This window comes from Panicum virgatum, chromosome 9K (genome assembly GCF_016808335.1).
Source record: "Panicum virgatum strain AP13 chromosome 9K, P.virgatum_v5, whole genome shotgun sequence".
Classification (NCBI taxonomy): Eukaryota; Viridiplantae; Streptophyta; class Magnoliopsida; order Poales; family Poaceae; genus Panicum; species Panicum virgatum.
The window spans coordinates 29,371,603-29,381,242 of NC_053144.1; the positions used below are offsets into that span (position 1 = coordinate 29,371,603).

Below are 9,640 nucleotides of genomic sequence, written 5' to 3' on the forward strand. Positions count from 1 at the left end.
ACTCCGAATCAGATACGGGCGGATAAAAACCCTTCCAGACCGGATCAAATTCGATTACGGTCGGAAAATATCTGTACCATTTACATCCTTATCTACAACTAAAAAATATCATTATGCTGTTGTACTTGTTGGTTGTTGCTACTAGTTTGGGTGCTCTCTGCTTGTCTGTTGGATTTCATGAATTTTGGATGCAGAAATAGGGAAGGCTATGTCAAACCCGAGGCAGCGAGAGTTTGTTCTGGATCCGATAGGTTTATAATTTTGCATTCTTGGAACCTATGACACCCTACAAATATTTATTCTCGGCAAACAAATGAAGCCTAATAATATATTGTGACTTAATCATCCTAATCGCAAAAATGGCCTAGACGACCATTTCCTCATGGAAACTTTGATTATTAGAAATTATGAGCGGAATTTGCCTTAAATCTAGTAGCTCTCGGTCTGCCCATGACATTCACTAATCAGTGGTGGGTTAGGGTCTTTTTGTTTAAACTGCAGCTTTTGAGCTTTTCTGCAAAGTTGTTGCTGGCTTTTTTATTCTGAAAATTCAGCACTAGCTATTAAAAGATGTGTTTAGCTTTCCAAGATTAAAAAGCTATGAAATTCTCATAAAACTGAGCTTTCCACCTTTCCATATAAACTGAGCTTTTTTGGGCTTCCAACTTTCTAGAAGCTGCTGCATGAGAAGCTCAAACAAATAGGCCCTTAGACAAGAATAGAAAGGGCATGGAGCTATTGTGGCTGTGAGAAACAATTGGTTGTGTAAATAGTTTGCCTGAGCTACTGTGGTTGTGAGATACAATTGGTGGTGTTAATATAGTTTGCACGAGGCAGATGTAGATAGCATACAAAGAAGGCGGGGATGAGATGGTGTGCCAGCACTACTACAGAACAAGCCTTTGGTCCAGGCCATTTGTCCCGGCCGCCTTTGGGCCCGGGACCAAAGAGTGCTTTAGTCCCGAGTCCAACAGCTAGCCCGACAGCGTGGGGGCACAGGGGCTTTTTGTCACGATTGGAGCCACCAACCAGGACTGAAGGCCAAACATTTGTCTCAGTTGGTAGCTCCAACCGGGACCAATGGCCCCTCGGACCAATGGTCCTGGCTGGAGCCACCAATCGGAACAAATATTTTTGCCTTTGGTCCCGGTTGGTGGCTCCAACCGGGACAAAATAGCATCAACCCTTTATCCCCTTCGTCCTCCCCCATCCGAGCCATTCAGCTTAGTGTTCTTACTGTTCTTGGATCGAGTGGGGGGAGTTCTTGCCCATTTCCTCCACGATTTGTAAAGACTCTTTGATTTCCTGTTCATTCAACAGTTGTAAAGATTAGGAGCTTGTTCCTCCACTACTAGAGAATTGGCCATTGCCAACGGGCTATCACCGCCGGTTTAACAAGAACCGGCGGTGATGAGGTCCTCATCACCGCCGGGTCCACAGTCGGTGGCCGTAGTGGGCGTTGGAACCGGCGGTGATGCTGATTATCACCGCCGGTTCATGTTACGAACCGTTGGTGATGTCCTGCGAGCATATCACCGCCGGTTTGTAACACGAACCGGCAGTGATAAGCAGAATCACCAACGGTTCGTGTTTCGAACTGGCGGTGATAAGCCTATACAGTACAAAACCCCAACCCCTCCTTCCTCCCACCACCTTTCTTCTCCAACCCGACGGCCACACCTCTCTCCTCCATTGTTGCTGCCGGATTTTGCCAAAATTCTCATGAAACCTCACCATTCTTGATGTATTGGCTCCACCAACTTATTCTAAGGTTAGTAGCCATCAATTCATTGGCTTTGTACCCATTTTCTTGGGATTAATCATGCATTTCGTGATGAATTGATCAAGGAGGGCTTTTTTCTCCATTTTTGGATCATTTCTCATCATTGGGGCTTCTTTTTTTGTTGTTTGAGTGAACCAACTTGTGATAGGTTTGTAGCTAGCAATCCATTTGATTCTTAGCCTTTATCTTAGGATTAGTCATTCATTTGTGATGAATTGATCAAGGAGAGTCTCTTTTTCTTCACTTTAGGATAATTTCTCATGAACACTCATCATGAAGTCATCATGGAGGCTCATTAAATTTTGAGGACTGGACTTCACATATTTGATTCAAGGTAAGAACTATCTCTTTATGGTTAGATTGTTGTCATAATTGCGATGATTGGGATGTAAGGGGTCTTTCTTAATTAGTTTATAGGATATTTATTAATTGTGATGATCGAGATGTAAATGTTTTTTCTTAATTAATTTAGATGGCATTTCTTAGTTTTGATGATAAGGAACTTGACAAAAATTGAAGTAGATATTTTAATTATTGAAGTAAAGCCTATTTCTTAATTGATTTAGATGGCCCTTATAGTGTGATATTTGTAACGAAACTTGATAAACTGAAAATCTATGTATTGAGATGATAATTTTACTAAATTCATATTCTTGGATGTTTTCTTGTGTGCATAGATGAATCGAGGTTGGATGTACGGTACAAAGGCTGGAAATTTGGATTTTGTCAATGGTGTGGACTCGTTTGTGCAGACTGCCAAGGCACACAAAAATCTACAAGATGATGGCTACGTGTATTGCCCATGCATTGATTGCAATTTTGTCAATGGTGTGGACTCGTTTGTGCAGACTGCCAAGGCACACAAGAATCTACAAGATGATGGCTATGTGTATTGCCCATGCATTGATTGCAAAAATCAGAAGTAGTTTGGCAATGTTGAGCAGATCCGCTTTCATCTGTTATTTAGAGGTTTTATGCCCAACTATCAAGTTTGGAACAAGCACGGTGAGGTTGGTGAGACAATGCACTCCGTCCATGACGACAGGCATGAAACAGTGGAGAAAACAACTAACCCGGAAATAGTAGAGGAAACCGGACATGAAAGCGTAAATGAAACCATGCAGGAAACATTAGTTGCTGATGATGTTGTGGATGCACTAGACCAGATGATACGTGATGGGGAACCGGACTTTCTTGACGAAAAGAATCTGAAGAAGTTGGAGCAGATGAGGATAGATGCAAGAACACCACTTTACCCAAGTTGTAGCGTGTCTAAACTTGAAGCAAACCTGATGTTATTGGAGATGAAGTCTCAACACCGCCGGGTTGGGGATAGACCCGGCGGTGTAGATCATCAACACCGCCGGGTTGGAGATAGACCCGGCGGTATAGACACTCAACACCGCCGGGTGAGGGCTGGACCCGACGGTGGAGCCCCTGTTTTCCCTTTTATCCCTAGCGCGCGCCCCAAATCTCAGTCGCCACTCCACCTCCCCAAATCTCAGACGCGGCCACCCAATCCCCAATCCCCGGCGCCGTCCACCGCCCCGGCGCCGTCCCCGAGCACCGGGCTCCAGACGCGGCACCGTCCCCGAGCACCGGCGCCCGACCCCGAGCCCCGGCGCCGCGAGCCCCGAGCCCCGGGTTCTAAACAACAGTTTTTTAACCGGTGGTGATAGCCCTCTCATCACCAACGACATAAATCCAACGTCTCCCGAACCGTTGGCGATGCTCCTTACGAACTGGCGGTGATGGGGGGTGCTGGAGTAGTGCTCTTATCATTTATTTCTTGTGTAGTTCACTTTTTTTGGTTTAGAAATAGAGAAATGGGAGGTTTTTAGATTGGGAAAGTTTTCATGACTTTATAGACCATTTGAACTCAAATGTGTGGTACTTTTAGCTGTGTATATATAGATATGATTTACTTGTTTTAGTTCATCTAGATGACTATAGAGAGTTGATATGTGTGATTTTCCTGTATAGAGAGTTGATATTATTATTACAAATACTAGATTTTGTTTAGAATGAGAGTATATATTACAATGTGAGTATATATAAATATATTACAATGTGACTATTTAAGATTATATTCAATTTTATTCTTGTATTATGAATAATTAGTTGAATTTTTTATGTTTTCATTATTTTCTTGTAAAGATAAGTGTAGGGAGTATGAGTTTGCCACATGTTACTGCATTGGAGCGTCGTGCGTCCGCTCGTGCATCGGTACGCAATAATCTAGAGTGCATCGGACATTCCCTTGAGTTCCGACCTGAGGAGCGTGTTGGACTTCTGAGAGTCGTTGGGTTAAGAGAGCATTTTAACACTTTGAACTTGGAAAAGCAAATCGCAAATTTCAGCGTGAATTTAATGTCGAACTATATGATACAGATGACGATCGCGAGTTGATGGCTCGATATAATGCAAGGCGTGAAGCGCCAAGGCTAGCAGAATTTGATGGTAATGTGTCGAGACTTCGCGAGGCAGTTCACGAGTCCTTGGTCAATAGGTCTCGTGAGTAGTTTGTATTAGCATGCATGTATCGTTTTCGTTATTATTTCAACTTGGACCATTTAAATTATCATATTGTGTGATGGATTATGTAGACCTTTTAATTAACTGTGGTGTATGAAGAATGGTATTATTCAATTTGTGTGATTGGATATTCAGACCTTTATTTTTTTATTCATGTTATTCAAACAATGCAGATGGACCGACAATGGATGTACAAAGCTGACGGACGTACCCAGGAGTTCATTGATGGCTCGCATTATTTTTTGAATGTGGCAGAGGCAAACCAGCAGAATGGTTTCATGTGCTGCCCGTGTATACACTGCCAGAATAATAAAGATTACACCTCTAGGAGAACCCTTCACGCTCACATTTTCACTCATGGTTTCATGCCCAAATACTTCTGTTGGACCAAGCACGAAGAAAAGGGAGTTATGATGAAAGACAATGAAGAAAAAGATTATGACGACAATTTTTCTAGCCATGCTGGACTCGATGCCTTTAATGATGATACGGCCATGGAAGAGCCTAAAGTAGACGCTGCAGAAAATGAGCCCACCGATGATCTCGGGCAGGCATTGCGCGATGCACGGGAAGATTGTGATAGTGAAAAGGAGAGGATGAAGTTCCAATAGATGTTAGAGGACCATGGCAAGTTCTTGTACCCAGCTGCGAAGATGGATTGAAGAAACTTGACACAATGCTGGAGTTGCTGCAATGGAAGGCAACACATGATGTATCAGATAAAGGATTTGGTAAATTACTGAAACTTTTGAAAAAAAAATCTTCCTAAGGACAATGAATTGCCTAGCACAATGTACGAAGCGAAACAGCCTGTTTGCCTTCTAGGACTTGAGGTGTAGAAGATACATGCACGTCCCAATGATTGCATCCTCTACCGAGGTGACTATGAGAATTTGGATGCTTGCCCCGTATACAGTGCATTGCGTTTCAAGATCCAAAAAGATGATCCTGAGAACATCGAGGGGAGTGTCCTAGGAAGAGAGTTCCTCCCAAGGTCATGTGGTACTCACCTATAATATCATGTTTGAAGTGTCTATTTAGAAATAAAGAGAATGCTAAGTTGATGCGGTGGCACAAAGAGGAACGCAAACAAGACACAATATTGAGACACCAAGCGGATGGGTCACAGTGGACAAAAATATATCAAACCTACACAAACATTGCCTCGGATGCGAGAAACATAAAGTTCAGTTTTAGTACGGATGGCATGAATCCTTTCGGTGAGATGAGCAGTGGGCACAGCACTTGGCCTGTGACACTATGCATATGCAATCTTCCACCATGGTTATGCATGAAGCAGAAATTCATCATGATGCCGGTACTTATCCCGGGCCCAAAGCAGCCCAGAAATGACATCGATGTATACTTAAGACCATTGGTCGAAGAACTATTATTGCTATGGCGTGAAGAAGGTGTACGAATGTGGGAATGAATACAAACAAGAGGACTTCAACCTACTAGCATTGCTGTTCATAACCATCAATGACTGGCCCGCTCTTAGTAACCTGTCGGGACAATCGAACAAGGGATATAGAGCCTGCACACATTATTTAGAGGATACTGATAGTATATGGTTCACTCACTGCAGAAAGTGTGTATACATGGGTCATCGTCGATTTCTTTCCATCGAACATCCGGTACGAAGGAAAGTCAAGCATTTCAAAGGGCAAGCGGACCACCGAACAAAACTGATGCACCGTAGTGGCAATGACATCTTTGAAATGATCAAAGATCTAGAAGTAGTATTTGGAAAGGGACCAGGTAGCCAACCTGTTCCTAGTGAAAATGGATTGGCGCCCATGTGAAAGAAGAAGTCTATTTTTTGGGAGCTACCATATTGGGAAGTCTTAAATGTTTGACATGCAATTGACGTGATGCACCTCACAAAAAATCTTTGCGTGAACCTAATAGGATTCTTGGGGGTGTACGGAAAGACAAAACATACACTAGAAGCATGTCAGGAATTGCAATGAATGAAAGACAGAGATGCTTTACATATAGAAAAGCGAGACAATGGATGATACTATTTGAGTCCCGCTAGCTATATTCTTAGAAAAGAAGAAAAGGAAAGCATGTTTGAATGCTTGAGCAGTATCAAGGTCCCATCTGAACATTCGTCCAATATAAAAGGAATCCTAAATTTGCAAAAAGAAGAAATTGACAAACCTAAAGTCTCACGACTGCCACGTGCTTATGACTGAACTTCTTCCCATTGTGCTGCGGGAGATTCTGCCTGAGAACGTGTGATTAACCATCATGAAGCTATGTGCCTTCGTCAACGCAATTTCTCAAAAGGTAATTGACACAGTCAATATGACAAAACTGTAGAACGATGTGGTACAATGTCTTGTTAGATTTGAGTTGATATTTCCACCATTATTTTTCAATATTATGACACATCTTCTAGTGCACCTTGTGAAAGAGATTGATATCCTCGGACCTATATTTCTACACAACATATTCCCCTTCGAGAGGTTCATGGGTGTACTAAAGAATGTGTTCGTAATCGTGCTCATCGAGAAGGAAGCATCGCCAGTGCGTACGGATTAGAGGAGGTTATTGACTTTTGTATTGACTTTATTGATGAACTTAAACCAATTGGGGTCCCTGAATCGCGGTATGAGGGGAGACTAAGTGGAAAGGGCACACTAGAAAGAAATCTCATGTCTGCACAGATGATGACTCATTCGAGAAAGTGTATTACGCAATTCTTCAACAATCGTCCTCGGTGAATTCGTATGTCGAGGAACATAAGAAGATTCTAACCACTGAATTTCCAGAAAAGTCTGAGGCCTAAATTACACGTCAACACATGGACACTTTTGGCGGCTGGTTGCGGAGGCATCTAATACATAACATGGATATAGGTAATCAATTGCTCTTGTTATCCAGGGACCATTTTGGAATATCTTAACATACTAAGGGTACGAGATAAATGGGAACACATTTTACACAGTAGCCTAAGATAAAACGAGCACCAATCAAAATAGCGGTGTCCATATGGATGCCACAGACAGCAATGAAAAAAAGGAGACATTTCAAGGTGTCTCTGTTTCGGTGCCAGTGGGTGAAGCTCACTGGAGTAACAAAAGATCAGTTCGGGATGACAATTGTTGATCTCAACAATCTTAGGTACCAAGACGAGCCATTCGTCCTAGCCCAGGATGTTGCTCCGATTTTCTACGTTAAGGACATGTTCAGCAGACCAAATAAGGGGATCAACAAGCAAACGGATGAGCCAAAGCGACACATAGTCCTTTCAGGGAAAAGAAACATCATTGGAGTTTATGACAAGACAGACTTGTTAGAGGATTATAATAACTTTGTTGACATTCCACCTTTCGCAGTCAATGATGATCCAAGCATCCTGCTAGCCAATGAGGATGCTCCATACTTGTGCCGTAATCATAATCAAGGGACTTTTGTGAAGAGGAAGTCTGTTACCGTAACAGTAGCTGCTGATCCTTGATGTATTAAATTAGAATGATTATGTAATTTTTATTTGAATGATCCTTAATGTATTATATTAGAATGGTCCTTAATGTATTATATTAGAATGATTATGTAATATTTATTTACATTTGTTATATTGCATCATATCAAATATAAACGGAATATGTATTTGTTGGGTTAGTATTTATTTATTTATATTTATTTCATCAAACATATAACTACACACTCTCACTAACACATTGACACTCGCACACTCACCCACAAAACAAACACATTGACTAATAACATGAAATGGCTAAGTTATATGTGAAACTCACTTTTTTAACGTTAATGTGTTGAGGAAACTCATTTTTTCGAAAACCAATAGTTTGAAACATTTATTTTATCTAGTACATATTTGCATGGTCAAAATAAAAATTATAATATGTATCAAGTTATATAAATCATGGATCCAGTCACTTAAATAAAAATAAAATATTTTTGCTGGACATATCGAATATAAATAAATCTAGAAATTTTGTTTCGTAATTTTTGAACCCATAAATTATTTTCAACAAAATTAAAAGCTGATAGCCCATTCTTAAAAGACAAATAAAAAGAGAAATAAAAAAAAGCTGATAGTCCAAAGTTTTGGCACCAGAATGAAACACAGGCCTCATTTGTCTCGGGTGGTAGATCCACCCAGGACTACAAGCAGGCCACATGCACATTTTCGTCGCGGCTTGCCGAAACATGCATTTGGTCCTGGTTCCAGACACCACCCGGGACCAAAGGTCGTCCCGGGTCGTGGCTGTTGACGGTCCCTAAGTGCTAAAATCAATCGTCAACTCCTAGAGCTTTTCATGTTAAATAATCACAAAACTTAGATATAGGGCTTAACTCTAACCAATTCCACAAGTTTTGGTGATTATTGACTTGCATGCACCCATATGCGAAATATGGCAAAAACATGCAGCAGACGCAGCGCTGCCCGAAAGAGCCCATCCTGCGTCACACTTACAAAGACGGCCCACGGCAGATCAACCCAAGAGGCCAAGAAACACACCTCCGACTAATCAGAAGCTGTCACACGGATTCAAGGGCCCACAAATAGGAGGAAACTGCCTAAACTTACCGCCAAACACCCTGTACCCACTTGGGGACCCACCTGGCAGTGTCCTGGACGAAAGGCGGCGCGAAACGTGGCACCCAAGGGTCGGCCGACCCACAGGGTCGCCCGAACCAAGACTGAAGCCCGTGCAGGTGCACTTTGGCGAGAAGATTGACCTTATCCTCCTAAAGGCGGTGCCATGGTGTTTCCTTATAAAGGATCACGTGGAGTAGCCCCTACTCCACCTCCACCACTATATAAGAGGGCCTCCTCTCCCCCTCTCTCATTCATTCCACATCCATTCTCTCTCATTCTCATACACAAGGAGGAAAAGTAGTAGTAGTGCTCCACTTGTATCATTAGAGTAGGGAGTGTGCGAGGTGGAGGATCGGAGAAGAGCCGGACGTGTCGGCCTCTCTTCATCTTATACTTCGACAGATACGAGCATTTGAGTAAGTATCCAGAGTTCATCTTCTGTTAAGTTCTTGGTCTAGTATTCTTAAGTTATTCTTTCATTTACTGGTTCATCGTCCGTTCTCGTAACGGATACCCTAGTAGAGGGCCCCTGATAAAGACGGGTAAACCCTGCGCAACGCTAGAGTAAGTAATCGAAGGCTTAAGTGTGGTGTTTAGGCTCTAGATTATCTTTGTTTGCCTCGTGCTCCACCGTATTACGGGGTAGAAAACGGGTGGTGACAGCCCCGTCGGTCCGCTACGAAGCTGCTTCGTGGTTTGTGCACTCCCCCCTGTCCGGGTACGGCGTAGAGCAACAAGCCGGA

General features: G+C 42.5%; 1 long non-coding RNA gene across 1 annotated transcript; it reads left to right on the forward strand.

The window, feature by feature from the left end:
• Window positions 1-1,717: 1,717 nt before the first annotated feature.
• On the forward strand, window positions 1,718-2,550 carry LOC120648665. Its single transcript, XR_005665026.1, has 3 exons — window positions 1,718-1,771; window positions 2,033-2,117; window positions 2,461-2,550. It is a non-coding gene; the product is annotated as an uncharacterized LOC120648665 (long non-coding RNA).
• The last annotated feature ends 7,090 nt before the right edge of the window (window positions 2,551-9,640 follow it).